This window comes from Grampus griseus (genome assembly GCF_964374135.1).
Source record: "Grampus griseus genome assembly, chromosome: 14".
NCBI lineage: Eukaryota > Metazoa > Chordata > Mammalia > Artiodactyla > Delphinidae > Grampus > Grampus griseus.
The window spans coordinates 64975815-64990667 of NC_139008.1; the positions used below are offsets into that span (position 1 = coordinate 64975815).

The window sequence follows — 14853 nt, forward strand, 5'->3', positions numbered from 1 at the left end:
CAAAACCAGAAATTTTCCTTGATAGGCCTTCCCCTCTCTCCTTTCTAAGAGTCTGGGGCCTTATCTAACATTTATCATATTGTATCATAATTACTGGCTCATTTGTCCCCCCCTCCTGTAGACCACAAGCTCCTTCAGAGTAGGTACCAAGCTGTGTTTATTGTGCACACCTTCTTTCTCTCAAAGAATACCAGACACAGATCAGACACTCAGTAAATGTGTGAAGGCATGAGCAATAGCCTAGTCTAATGACAGGTTCATTAATCAATATGGCAGTGTCTACTTTGGGGACACAGCATTATCAGGTGCCAGAAGTCAATTATTTTCATGTACACTTGTCCCTCAATTAGATCAAAAGTTCACTGTAATTTATTACAGGACATGCACATCTTCAATAACATCTTAGCCTATCCGGACGCATATCAGTCCTATGACCTTGAGCAAGTCCCATTATTCTTCCTGAGCTTGTTTTCTTAGATTGTAAAAATAAGATAATACAGGGGTAATGGGAGGTAATGAGATGTTTGTGAAAGTAATTTGTATTAGGGTGAACCATAGGAAATTACCACTTCCGTAGGTCTAAATGATTATCAGAAATTTTATATACTTCAAGCAAGCTCAAATCAAGGCAAGCCCCAGAACTATGAAAAAACATCTTTCCCTTCCTTGAAAGGAAAGAAAGAGAAGACGATAATGGTTTCACGGGACTCAGCAAAAGCAGTGCTTACAGACAAATTTATAGTTAGAAACATTTATATTAAAAAGGAGAGAGGATCTCAGATGATCTTATCTTCCACAATAAGAAACTAGGAGAAAAAAGGAATAAACCAAACCCAAAGCAAGCACAAGGAAATTAAAAAGATCATTGCAAAAATAAGTGATATAGAGAAAAGAAAAATGACAGAGAATAATCAACAAAATCAAATTTGGTTCTTTGAAAAACCAACAATATTGAAAATAGTTACAGTGACCAACTCACACTGACTCAACTATATTCAGGAATGTAAGAGGGGACAATACTACCAATTTTAAGGAAATAAAAAGGTTTACAAGGAAGTACTAGGAGCAACTGTATGCCAACAAACTACATAACTTAGATGAAATATACAGATTCCCAGAAAGACACAAACAACAGAAACTGACTCAAGAAGAAACAGAAAATCTGACATACCTACAACAATTAAAGAGATCAAATTAGTAATTTAATAGGAAAGGAAGAAAGGGAGGGAGGGAGCAAGTAAGGAAGGAAAGAAACTACCCACAAAGAAAAGCCCAAGTCCAGATGCTTCACTGGTAAATTCTACTGAACATTTAAAGAGAAATTAGCAAATACTTCACAGACTCTTCCATAAAACAGAAGAGGAGGGAACAGGTCCCAACTCATTCTATGAGGCTACTATTATCCTGATACCAAAACCAAACAAAGATATTAAAAGAAAACTTATAGAACAATATCTCTGATGAATATAAACACAAAAACGCCCAGCAAAATAGCTGATCCTTGAACAACATGGGGGTTAGGGGTGACAACTGCCCATACAGTTGAATTTTACAATCAGCCCTGTATCAACAGTTCCATATCCACAGATTCAACCGCAGATCATGTAGTACTGCAGTAAGTATTTATTGAAAACAATCCACATATAAGTGGACTCATGGAATTCAAACCTATTGTTCAAGGATCAGCTGTGCCAGCAAACCTAGTCCAACAATATGTAAAAAGGATTATACAACAGACAAAGCAAGATGCATGTCAGGAATGCAAGGTTGGGTCAAACATGAAAACTAATCAATGTAATCAATCTGATAAAGGGCCGTTAATCAAAATTCCACAGCTATCATCATAATTAATGGTGAAAGCCTGAAAGGCAAATATATTGTAAAGGCTGAGGATCAACCACTTAAATAAGCTATATGAAAATTAAAAGACAAAAAACTGTAAAGTCAACTGTAACTATAATAAACAATAAAGGGATAAACATAAAGATATAAAACTATGACATCAAAAACAAAATGTGAGGGAGAGGAGTAAAAACATGCAGATCTTTTAGAATGCATTTGAACTTACATGACTATTAGTTTAAAACAAGTCAATACAGTTAAAAGTCAACATATATGAATGTCATAGTAACCACAAATCAAAACCTAAAATAGATACACAAACACTAGAGAAAAAGGAACATAAGCACGCCACTAAAGAAAATCGTCAAACCACAAAGGAAGAAACTAAAAGAAGAAAAAGAGAACAGAGGAGAACTACAAAAACAACCAGAAAACAAGTAACAATAGGGACTTCCCTGGTGGTACAGTGGTTAAGAATCTGCCTGCCATTGCAGGGGACACAGGTTCAATCCCTGGTCCGGGAAGATCCCACATGCTGCAGAGCAACTAAGCCCATGCGCCACAACTACTGAGCCTGAGATCTAGAGCACGCACACCACAACTACTGAAGCCCACGTGCCAAGAGCCTGTGCTCTGAAACAAGAGAAGCCACTGCAATGAGAGGCCCACGCACTGCAACAAAGAGTAGCCTCTGCTCACCGCAACTTGAGAAAAGCCTACATGCAGCAACGAAGACCCAACGTGGCCAAAAATAAATAAATTTTTTTAAAAAAGGAAAGAAGGCCCTGATCGTTTAAAAAAAAAAAGTAACAATAAGTACATACAAGGCAGTAAGTACATACCTATCAATAATCATTTTAAATGTCAATGGACTAAATGCTCCCATTAAAAGACATAGGGTGGCTGACTGGGTAAAAAACCAAGACCCATCTATATGTTGCTTATAAAAGACTCATTTCAGAGCTAAAAACACACCTGAAAGTGAGGGAATAGAAAAAGACATTTCATGCAAACGGAAATAACAGGAAAGAATACTCATATCAGACAAAATAGACTTTAAAGCAAAGTATATAACAAAAAAAGAAGGGCATTATATAATAGTAAAGGAATCAACAGAAGAGAGAATATAACATTCATTTACATATATTCACTTAATACAGAAGAACCTAAATACATAAAGCAAACATTAACAAACATAAAAGGAGAAGTTGACAATAACACAATAACAGTAGGGGATTTAACACCCCACTTACATCAATAGACAGATCACTGACACAGAAAATCAATAATGAAACAGTGGTCTTAAATAACACATTAGACCAGTTGTACTTAATAGGTATCTACAGGACAGTCCATCCAAAAAAAGAACATACATTCGTTTCAAGTGCACATGGAACATTCTCCAGGAAAGACCACATGCTAGGCCACAAAACTAGTCTCAACAAATTTAAGTGCATAGATAATTATGTCAAGCATTTTTTCTGACCACAACAGTATGAAACTAGAAATCAATTACAAGAAAAATGGGGAAAAAACACAAACAGGTGGAGACTAAAATAAACTACCAAAAAACCAATGGGTCACTGAAGAAATCAAAGAGGAAATCAGAAAATACCCAAAGAATGAAAATGGAAACACAACATTCTAAAATCTGAGATGCAGCAAAAGCAGTTCTAAGAGGGGAGTTTATAGTGATACAGGCCTATATCAAGAAACAAAACAAAAATCTCAAATAAAGAACCTAACCTACTATCTAAAGGAATTAGAAAGAAGAACAAACAAAGCCCAAAGTCGCAGAAGGAAGGAAATAATAAAAATCAGAGAGGAAATATATAAGAGAAACCAAAAAAAAAAAATAGAAAAGATCAATGAAACCAAGATCTAGTTTTTTTTTAAGATAAAACAAAACTGTTAAGCCTTTAGCCAGAAAGAGAGAGGACCCAAATAAACAAAATAAGAAATGAAAGAGGAGAAATAACAACTGATATCAGAGATACAAAAAAATCACAAGCAAATATTATGATCAGTTATGTGCCAACAAGTTGGACAACCTAGAAGAAATGGACAAATTTCTAGAAACATACAACCTTCCAATACTGAATCAGGAAGAAACAGACAATCTGAACAGCTTGATCACTAATAGTGTAACTGAATTTAAAATTTAAAAAACTTCCAGCAAACAGAAGTCCAGGACCAGACAGCTTCACAGGAGAATTCTACCAAACATATAAAGAAGAAATAATACCTATACTCAAACTATTCTAAAAAATTGAAGAGGATGGAACACTCCCAAATTCCTTCTACCAGGCCACCATTACCCTGATATCAAAACCAAAGACACTACAAAACAAAATTACAGGCCAATATTTCTGATGAATATAGATGCAAAAATCCTCAACAAAATACTAGCAAACCAAATTCAACAATATATAAAAGTGATCATACATCACGATAAAGTGAGATTTATTCCAGAGATGCAAGGATGGTTCAATATCCGCAAATCAATCAGTGATACACCACATTAACAAAAGAAAAGGATAAAAAATCACATGATCGTCTCAATAGATACAGAAAAAGCATTTCACAAAATTCAACATACATTCATGATAAAAACTCTTGTCAAAGTTGGTAATACAGAGAACATATCTCAACATAATAAAGGTCATTTATGACAAACCCACAGCTAACATCATACTCAACAGTGAAAAGCTGAGAGATTGTCTTCTGAAATCGGAAAAAGACAAGGATGCCACTCTTGCTACTTCTATTTAACGTAGTATTGGAAGCCATACCCACAGCAATCAGACAAGAAATAAAAGGCATCCAGAGTGGAAGGAAAGAAGTAAAACTGTCACTATTTGCAGATGACATGACACCATATATAGAAAACCCTAAAATTTCCACCAAAAAACTATTAGAATAAATGAATTCAATAAAGTTGCAGAACACAAGATTAACATACAGAAATCTGTTGCTTTTATATACACTAATAATGAACTATCAGAAAGAGAAAACAAGAAAACAATCGCACTTAAAATCATACCAAAAAGAATACCTAGAAATAAACTTAACCAAGGAGGTAAAATATATATACTCGGAAGACTATAAAACACTTATGAAGGAAATTAAGATTGATACATAGAAATGGAAAGATATCCTGTGTTCTTAGATTAGAATGATATTGTTAAAATGTCCATACATCCAAAGCAATCTACAGATTTAATGCAATCCCTAAGAAAATACCCATGGCATTTTTCACAGAACTAGAACAAATTCCTAAAATTTATATGGAGCCACAAAAGACCTTGTATTCCCACAGCAATCCTGAGGAAAAAAGAACAAAGCTGGAGATAACACAATCCCTGATTTGAGACTATACTACAAAACCACAGTAACCAAAACTGCACAATACTGGCACATACATGCAGACACACAGATCAGTGGAACAGAATAGAGAGCCCAGAAATAAACCCCCACACTTATGGTCAATTAATTTACAACAAAGGAGAAAAGAATATACAATAAGAAAAGACAGTCTCTTCCGTAAGTGGTGTTGGGAAAACTGTACAGCTACATGATAAACAATGAAATCTGTAACAAACACTGTAAAACAACTATACTTCAATAAAATAAATTTTTAAAAAATATGAACATTTTCTCACACCATATAAAAAATAAACTCAAAATGGATTAAAGACCTAAATGTAAGACTGGAAACCATAAAACCCCTAGAAGAGAACACAGACAGAACACACGTTGACATAAATCATAGCAGTATGTTTTTGTACCAGTCTCCTAAGGCAAAAGAAACAAAAGCAAAAATAAATAAATGGGACCTGATCAAACTTAAAAGCCTTTGCACAGCAAAGGAAACCATCAACATGAAAAGGCATAACCTACTGAATGGGAGAAAATATCTGCAAATATATGACTGATAAGGTATTAATATCTAAAATATATAAACAGTTCATACTACTCAAATCAAAAATACAAACAACCCAATTAGCAGAAACTAGCTTAACATTGTAAGTCAACTATACTTTAAGAGAATAGAGAAAAAAAATATAAACAACCCAATTTAAAAATGGGTGGAAGACCTAAATAGACATTTTTTTCAAAGAAGACTAAACACGGCCAAGAGGCACATGAAAAGATGCTCAACATTGCTAATCATCAGAGAAATGCAATACAAAACCACAGTAAGATATCAGTTCACAGGAGGATGTGGAGAAAAGGGAACCCTAGAACACTGTTGGTGAGAATGTAAATTGTTTCAGCCAGTACAGAGAACAGTATAGAGATTCCTCAAAAAACTGAAAACAGAATTACTGCATGATACAACAATTCCACTATTGGCTGTATATCTGAGGAAAACGAAAATAGTAATTCAAAAAGAAACATGCACCCCAATGTTCATAGCAGCACTATTTACAATAGCCAAGAAATGGAAGCAGCCTAAGCGTCCATCAACAGACGAATGGATAAAGAAGATGTGGTATATATATATACAACAGAATACAAGGTTGCAGGATACAAAATCAATATACAACATACTCAGCAATAAAAAAGGATGAAAGGACCTAGAAGGTATTATGCTTAGTGAACTAAGTCAGACAGAGAAAGACAAATACTGTATATTATCACTCATATGTGGAATCTAAAAAATAAAATGAACGAATATAACAAAACAGAAACAGGCTGAGATACTGTGAACTAGTGGTTACCAGTGGAAAGAGGGGAGGGGCAATAAGAGATACAAACTACTATGTATAAAATAAATAAGCAACAAGGATATTTTGTATAGAACAGGGAAATATAGCCATTATTTTACAGTCACTTTAAACAGAGTATAATCCGTAAAAATACTGAATCACTATGTTGTACACCTGAAACAATATGATACTGTAAATCAACTACACTTCAATTAAAAAAAGAAAAAGAAAAACTGCGGAAATCTGAATAAAGTATGGACAAAAGTTCAGGACCAGATGGCTTCAGAGGTGAATTCTATCAAACATTTAGAGAAGAGTTAACACCTATCCTTCTCAAACTCTTCCAAAAAACTGCAGATGGAGGAATACTCCCAAACTCGTTCTATGAGGCCACCATCACCCTGATACCAAAATCAGACAAAGATATCACAAAAAAAGAAAATTACAGACCAATATCACTGATGAACATAGATGCAAGAATCCTCAACAAAATACCAGCAAAACGAAACCAACAACACATTAAAAAGATCATACACTGGACTTCCCTGGTGGCGCAGTGGTTAAGAATCCACCTGCCAATGCAGGGGACATGGGATCGAGCCCTGGTCTGGGAACAACCCACATGTCGCGGAGCAACTAAGCCCACGCGCCACAACTACTGAGCCTGCACTCTAGAGCCTGCAAGCCACAACTACTGAGCCTGAGTGCCACAACTACTGAAGCCCGCACACCCAGAGCCCATGCTCTGTAACAAGAGAAGCCATCAGAATCAGAAGCCCACGCACTGCATGAAGAGTAGCCTCCACTCACTGCAACTAGAGAAAGCCCACACACAGCAATGAAGACCCAACGCAGCCAATAAATAAACAAATAAATAAATTTATATACATATATATAAAAAGATCATACACCATGATCAAGTGGGATTTATCCCAAGGATGCAAGGATTCTTCAACATGTGCAAAACAATGTGATACACCATATTAAAAATTAAAGGAAAAAAGCATATGATCACCTCAACAGATGCAGAAAAAGATTCTGACAAAATTCAACACCCATTTATGATAAAAACTCTCCAGAAAGTGGTCATAGAGGGAACCTACCTCAACATAATAAAGGCAATATACGACAAACCCACAGCAAACATCATTCTGGTGATGGTGTGGGTGAAAAACTGAAAGCATTTCATCTAAGATCAGGAACAAGACATGGATGTCCACTCTGGCCACTATTATTCAACACAGTTGGAAGTCCTAGCCACAGGAATCAGAAAGGAAAAAGAAATAAAAGAATACAAATTGGAAAAGAAAAAGTAAAACTGTCACTGTTTGCAGATGACATGATACCATCCATAGAAAATCATAAAGATGTCACCAGAAAACTATTAGAACTAATCAATGAATTTGGTAAGGTTGCAGAATACAAAATTAATGCAGAGAAATATTTTGCATTCCTATACACTAACAACAAAAGATCAGAAAGACAAATTAAGGAAACACTCCCATTTACCACTGCAACAAAAAGAATAAAATACCTAGAAATAAACCTACCTAAGGAGGCAAAAGACCTGTACTCAGAAAACTATAAAACACTGATGAAAGAAATCAAAGATGACACAAACAAATGGAGAGATATACCATGTTCCTGGATTGGAAGAATCAATATTGTGAAAATGACTATACTAACCAAAGGAATCTACAGATTCAATGCAATCCCTATCAAATTACCAATGGCACTTTTCACAGAATTAGGACAAAAAATCATACAATTTGCATGGAAACACAAAAAAGACCCCGAATAGCCGAAGCAATCTTCAGAAAGAAAAATGGAGCTGAAGGAATCAGGCTCCCCAACTTCAGACTATACTACAAAGCTACAGTAATCAAGACAGTATGGTACTGGCACAAAAACAAATATAGATCAATGGTACAGGATAGAAAGCCCAGAGATAAACCCACACATGTATGGTCACCTAATCTATGACAAAGGAGGCAAGAATATACAATGGACAACTACATGTAAAAGAATGAAATTAGAATACTCCCTAACACCATACACAAAAATAAACACAAAATGGATTAAAGACCTAAATGTAGGACCAGACACTATAAAACTCTTAGAGGAAAACATAGGAAAAACACTCACTGATGTAAAACACAGCAAGATCTTTTATGATCTACCTCCTAGAGTAATGAAAATAAAAACAAAGATAAGCAAATGGGACCTAATTAAACTTAAAAGCTTTTGCACAGCAAAGGAAACCATAAACAAGACGAAAAGACAACTCACAGAATGGGAGAAAATATTTGCAAACGAAGCAACAGACAAAGGATTAACCTCCAAAATATACAAACAGCTCATGCAGCTCAGTATCAAAAAAAACAAACAAACAACCCAATCAAAAAATGGGCAGAAGACCTAAATAGACATTTCAGCAAAGAAGGCATACAGATGGCCAAGAGGCACATTAAAAGATGCTCAAAATCACTATTAGAGAAATGTAAATCAAGACTACAATGAGGTATCACCTCACACTGGTCAGAATGGCCCATCAAAAAATCTACAAACAATAAATGCTGGAGAGGGTGCAGAGAAAGGGAACCCTCTTGCACCGTTAGTGGGAATGTAAATTGATATAGCCACTGTGGAGAACAGTATGGAAGTTCCTTAAAAAACTAAAAATAGAACTACCATATGACCCAGCAATCCCACTACTGGGCATATACCCTGAGAAAACCATAATTCAGAAAGACACACGTAACCCAATGTTTACTGCAGCACTATTTACAATAGCCAGGACATGAAACAACCTAAATGTCCATTGAAAGATGAATGGGTGAAGAAGATGTGGTACACATATATAACAGAATATTACTCAGCCATAAAAAGAAATGAAATTGGGTCATTTGTAGAGATGTGGATGGACCTAGAGTCTGTCATACAGAGTGAAGTAAATCAGAAAGAGTAAAACACATATATATGGAATCTAGGAAAATGGTACAGATGAACCTATTTGCAGGGCAGGAATAGAAAGGTTGACCTAGAGAACAGATGTGTGGACATGGGGGGGGAAGGGGAGGCAGGATGAATTGGGAGATTAGGCTTGACATAAATACACTATCATGTGTAAAACAGATAGCTAGTGGGAACCTGCTGTAGCACAGGGAGCTCAGCTCAGTGCTCTCTGATGACCTAGATGGATGGGTTCGGGGTGGGGGTGGGAGGTCCAAGAGGGAGGGGATATATGTATACATATAGCTGATTCACTTCACTGTACAGCGGAAACTAACACAACATTGCAAAGCAATTATACTCCAATAAAAAAAAATTTTTAATAAAAAATAAAACAAATGAATATAACAGAAACAGACTCACAGATACTGAGAACAAACTAGTGGTTACCAGTGGAAAGAGGGGAGAGACAATAAGAGATACAAACTACTATGTATAAAATAAATAAGCAACAAGGATATTTTGTACAGCACAGGGAAATATAGCCATTATTTTAGAGTAACTTTAAATGGAGTATAATCCATAAAAATACTGAATCACTATGTTGTACACCTGAAACAATATGATATTGTAAATCAACTATACTTCAAGTAAAAAAAGAAAAGAAAAATTGGGGATATCTGAATAAAGTATGGACTTTACTTTTAAAAAAACTGAAAGCCTGAATGAGTTCCCAAAATGATCAAGAAAATGACATATACGTTAACCCTCACCACTTCTATTTAACATTGTACTAGAGATTCTAGCCAGAGCAACAAGGCAAGAAAAAGAAATAAGGGCATGCAGATTGAAAAGGAATTTGTAAAATGATATTTACAGATGCTATCATCTTGCATACAGAATATACTAAGGAACCCCCCACACACACACACACAATTAGAGCTAATAAATAAGTTCAGCAAGATTGCAGGATACGAAATCAATATAGAAAAATCACGTGAATTTCTATACACCTGCAATGAAGAATCCAAAAGTGAAAATAAGAAAGCAATCCCATGGGTGTGCTCAGAGCAGGGGTCTGAAGAAATGGCTCGTCTGTTTACAACACACCCAACAGGAACCTGGGTTCACTGTGACAAGGGGCACAAAACTTGTGGCCTTCCTATGAACAAATACCCAATATGTATCCCCCTGCACTTTTACGTGGCTACCAGGCAGGACCAGTGGGACAGGGCTCAGTACTGGAAGGAAATCTACAGTATTTAGTGGGGGAGTTTGCCACCTAGAGCCTGTCTGGTCTATGCATGGGTGGGCCATGAGTGGTCTTATAGGCATTAGGGCTTTGAACCCCTATCTTCAAGGAAAAAAGAAAAATAGATTCCAACTATATGCCATACTGGAAAAGGCAAAACAATGGAGACAATAAAAAGATCAATGGTTGCCAGGAGTTTGGGGGGAGAGGGGAGATGAATACACAGAGTACAGATGTTTTTATGAGTGGTGAAAATACTTTGTATGACATTATAATGATTTTATGTCACCATACTTTTGTCCAAACCCACAGAACGTGCAACACTATTCACTTCATTATAGTGAACCCTAAGATGAACTAGGAACTTTGGTGATTATGATGTGTCAGGGCAGTTCAGCCTTGGTTAAAAAAAAAAGTCTTAAAAAGAATTAACACGCAGGGTAGACGTTTTTGGCAAAATTTTGTTTCACTTTTATATATGTATACATATTATATATGTGTGTGTGTTGGACTGTGATATGAAATGTACTTTTTAGATTAAAAAAATTGCCAGCTACTGTATTTATACTGGCAAATAAAAGCACAAATTAATCTCAAAAAAAGAGAAAGCAATCCCATTTATAACATCATCAAAAAGAATAAAGTACTTACGAATAAATTTAACAAAAGGGATACAAGACTTGTACAATGAAACTACAAAACATCATTGAAAGAAATTAAAGAAGTAAAGAAAACCTAAATAAATGGAAAGTCATCCATGTTCAAAGATTGGAAGACTTAATATTTCTAATATGGCAATACCCTCAATATTGATTCATTGTAGTTCCTATCAAAATCCCAGATGGCTTCACTGCAGAAATTGACACTACATCTAATAACTACTCACTACACATTCTTTGCAAGTACACAGAACGTTTACAAAATGACCAGTTGCTAGGCCATGGAGCAAAATTCAACATATTTAAATGAACTGAAATACAAACTATGTTCCCTGACTGCAGTGCAGTCAGCCTAAAATCTGTAACAGAAGGATAATTATAAAACTCCAATGTTTGGAAATTAAGAAATACCTCTTCTAAAAAATGCATAGGTCAAAGAAGAAATCAAAGTAGAAATTTGAAAATATTCTGAAATAAATGACACTGAAAACACTACAGATCAAAATTCGTGGGGTCCAACTAAAGCTATGACTAGTGGCCAGGATAAACTTGATACCAAAACCCGGTGAAAGGAAAATTATAGGCTACTTTCACTCATGAACACAGAAGGATAAAAATCCTAATAAAAAAATTAGTGAATCAAATTTAGCAATCTAAAAAGGATGAAATTTTGAATCAGAAATTCAGATTTGGTTTAATATTTGAAAATTGTACTCAATGTAATTCACATTAATAACACAAGGAAAACAATTATATGAACATCTCAATGCAGAAAAAGCATTCTGATAGAATTCAACATCATAAACTCAAACTCAGAAAAGAAGTGAACTAATAACAGTATCTACAGAACATCTTCAGCAAACATCATACTTAATGGTTAAATGTTTAAGGCTCTCCCTCTTAGATCAGGAACATGCCAATTCAATTCACTGTACTGGAGCATCCCAAACAGCACATTTAGGCAAGGAAAAAAAAAAAAAGATGTAAGATTGGAAAGGATAAAAGCTTCATTTGCAGATATGATATTCGCAGATGACTGTATACATATACAATCCAAAATAACCTAAAGGTAAAGTATTAAAATATAGAGCAATATAAATGCTGAAGCAATAGAAAAATCAATCTTGTTTTTATCTTACAGCTATCGTGAGAAGACGCAATTTAAAAAACACTATTTACGATACCATCAAATCATGTCAAATGCCAAGGAATAAATCTAACAAAAGTTATGCAAGACCACTATATAGAAAACTACATACATAAGACATTATCAAGAGAGATTAAGGGAGACCAGATCAGAGAAAAAGAGGAGTAAGGGCAGGAGAGAGAGAATGAATGTGTTGTACTGAATAGATTGAAGGCAATCCCAATCAAAATTTTTTTGTAAAAATGTACAAGCTCATTCTAAAATGTATACGGAAATGGCAAAGGGGCTAGAAGAGCCAAAGAAATCTTGAAGATAAGTAGGAGAAGCTACTCTTCTGATTCAATATTCTATAACCAAAATCAACACACATAAAGTTACAGAAAATAGGACAATGTGATTTCAGTGTAAGGGTAAATGGACAGACCAGAGAAACAGAACAGACATGAAACAGATGTGAAAACAAATACTACAGAGCACTGGACGGACAAAAAAGACTTTTCAATAAATAACAGGTCAACTTGGTATCTCTATTGAAAAGCTCACACCACATCCAAAAATAAATTCCAAGTGGAGTGTATGTTTAAATGGAAAAGGCAAGACAATAAAGTTTCTAGAAGATAAATAGAAGGGTAGGCAAAGATTTATTAAACAGAATACAAAAAGCACTAACCATAAAGGAAAATAGTTATACAATGAGTCGTATTAAAATAAAGCACTTCTGTTCATCAAAATATCTTTTTAGAGACTAAAAAGGCAAGCCACCAAATAAGAGAAGCTATCTGCAAAACATCACCACAAAGGGCTCTTATCTAGCTAATAAAAAGAACTTCAAATCAATTAAAAAAAAAAAAAGAACGAAAAACCCCACCAGAAAAATGTGCAAAAGATTTGAACAGGTAATCCACAAGAGAGAATGTCCAAATGGCCAGTAAACTTCTGAAAAGGTGCTTAACTTCATGAGTCATGAGGGAAACACAAACTAAAACCATAATGAGATTCTACTGCTCACACACTAGAATGACTAAAATTAAAAAGACTGGCAGCACCATAGGTTAGCGAGAACATGGAACAACAGCAACTCATATACACTGCTGGTGGGATTGTAAATTAATACAACCACTTGGGAAACTGTTCAGCAACAGCTGCTGATGCTGAACCTATGTATATCCTATAACCCAGCAATTCTACTTCTAAGTATATACCCAAAAGAAATTGTGCATATACACATCAAGAGACATGTACAAGAATGTTCACATAAGCATTATTCACGATAGCTAAAAACTGGAAAGATCCCAAATACTCATCAAAAGTACAATGAATTAACTGTGGTTTAATACCACAGAATACTATACAGAAATGAAAATGAATGAACTACAGCTTCACCCATCATCATGGATGAATTTCACAATGTTGACTGAAAGAAGGCAGACTCAGTACACAGTTTGATTCTATTTACATAAAGCATGAAAACTAGTACAACTAAATGCAATGTTGGAAGTTGCATTGGGCTGTTCTTTATTTTTTGTGCATTTTTTTTGTATATTTCAACACAAAAAGTTTTGTAAACACCTAAAACAAAATAATCTGTATGTACTGATTATGGAAGGATCTCTAAAATATATTTTAAGGGAAAAAAGCTGGATGCACAACAGTGTGTATAGTATCACTTGTGTAAGAACAAACATATAGAGACATATTTGCTTTCCGAAGCTTAGATAGAGAGATACACAAGAAATCAAAACCATAGCTGCCTCTGGGAGTAGAATTGGAGCGTGCTAGTAGAGGTGGTAATAGGCTGTTTGCAAGGGAGACTTATTTTTCTCTGTAACCCTTTTGTACATGTGCATATGTTATCTACTCAAAAGAAGCACCTCTGGCAGGGAGGGACTGACATGAAAGGGGCATTAAATGTATTGGTAACTCCTCAAATTTGGTCGTGGGTACATGTTTATTGTTGTAACACACTGGCATTACTTATTACAGCTTTTCATAGGTCAAATATTTAACAATAAACTTAAAAAAAAAAAAAACCCAAGTATCTGCACAATGACAAACTGTGTATGCTCAATAAAAGTTAGTTACCCTCCCCACTCTATTCCCAAATATCTAAACTTATCTCCCACCTATGTCCCACAGGAGCACTTCACTTTCTCTTCCATCTTCTAATGGCTGGTTATGAGGACTTTCTCAGTGGTGTTCTTAGTGTCAGAAATACCTCTGCTACTGTTAAAATTCTACTCATTCTTCAGAAACAACTCAAGTCTCACCTATTCCATGAAGCTCTCCAAA

At 35.2% G+C, this 14853-nt stretch overlaps 1 protein-coding gene across 1 annotated transcript in view; it reads right to left on the reverse strand.

Moving 5' to 3' along the window:
• The window catches only part of TRPC4AP (transient receptor potential cation channel subfamily C member 4 associated protein), a 76911-nt gene that overhangs the window by 54305 nt on the left and 7753 nt on the right, over positions 1 to 14853 (reverse strand). The window lies entirely within an intron of this gene.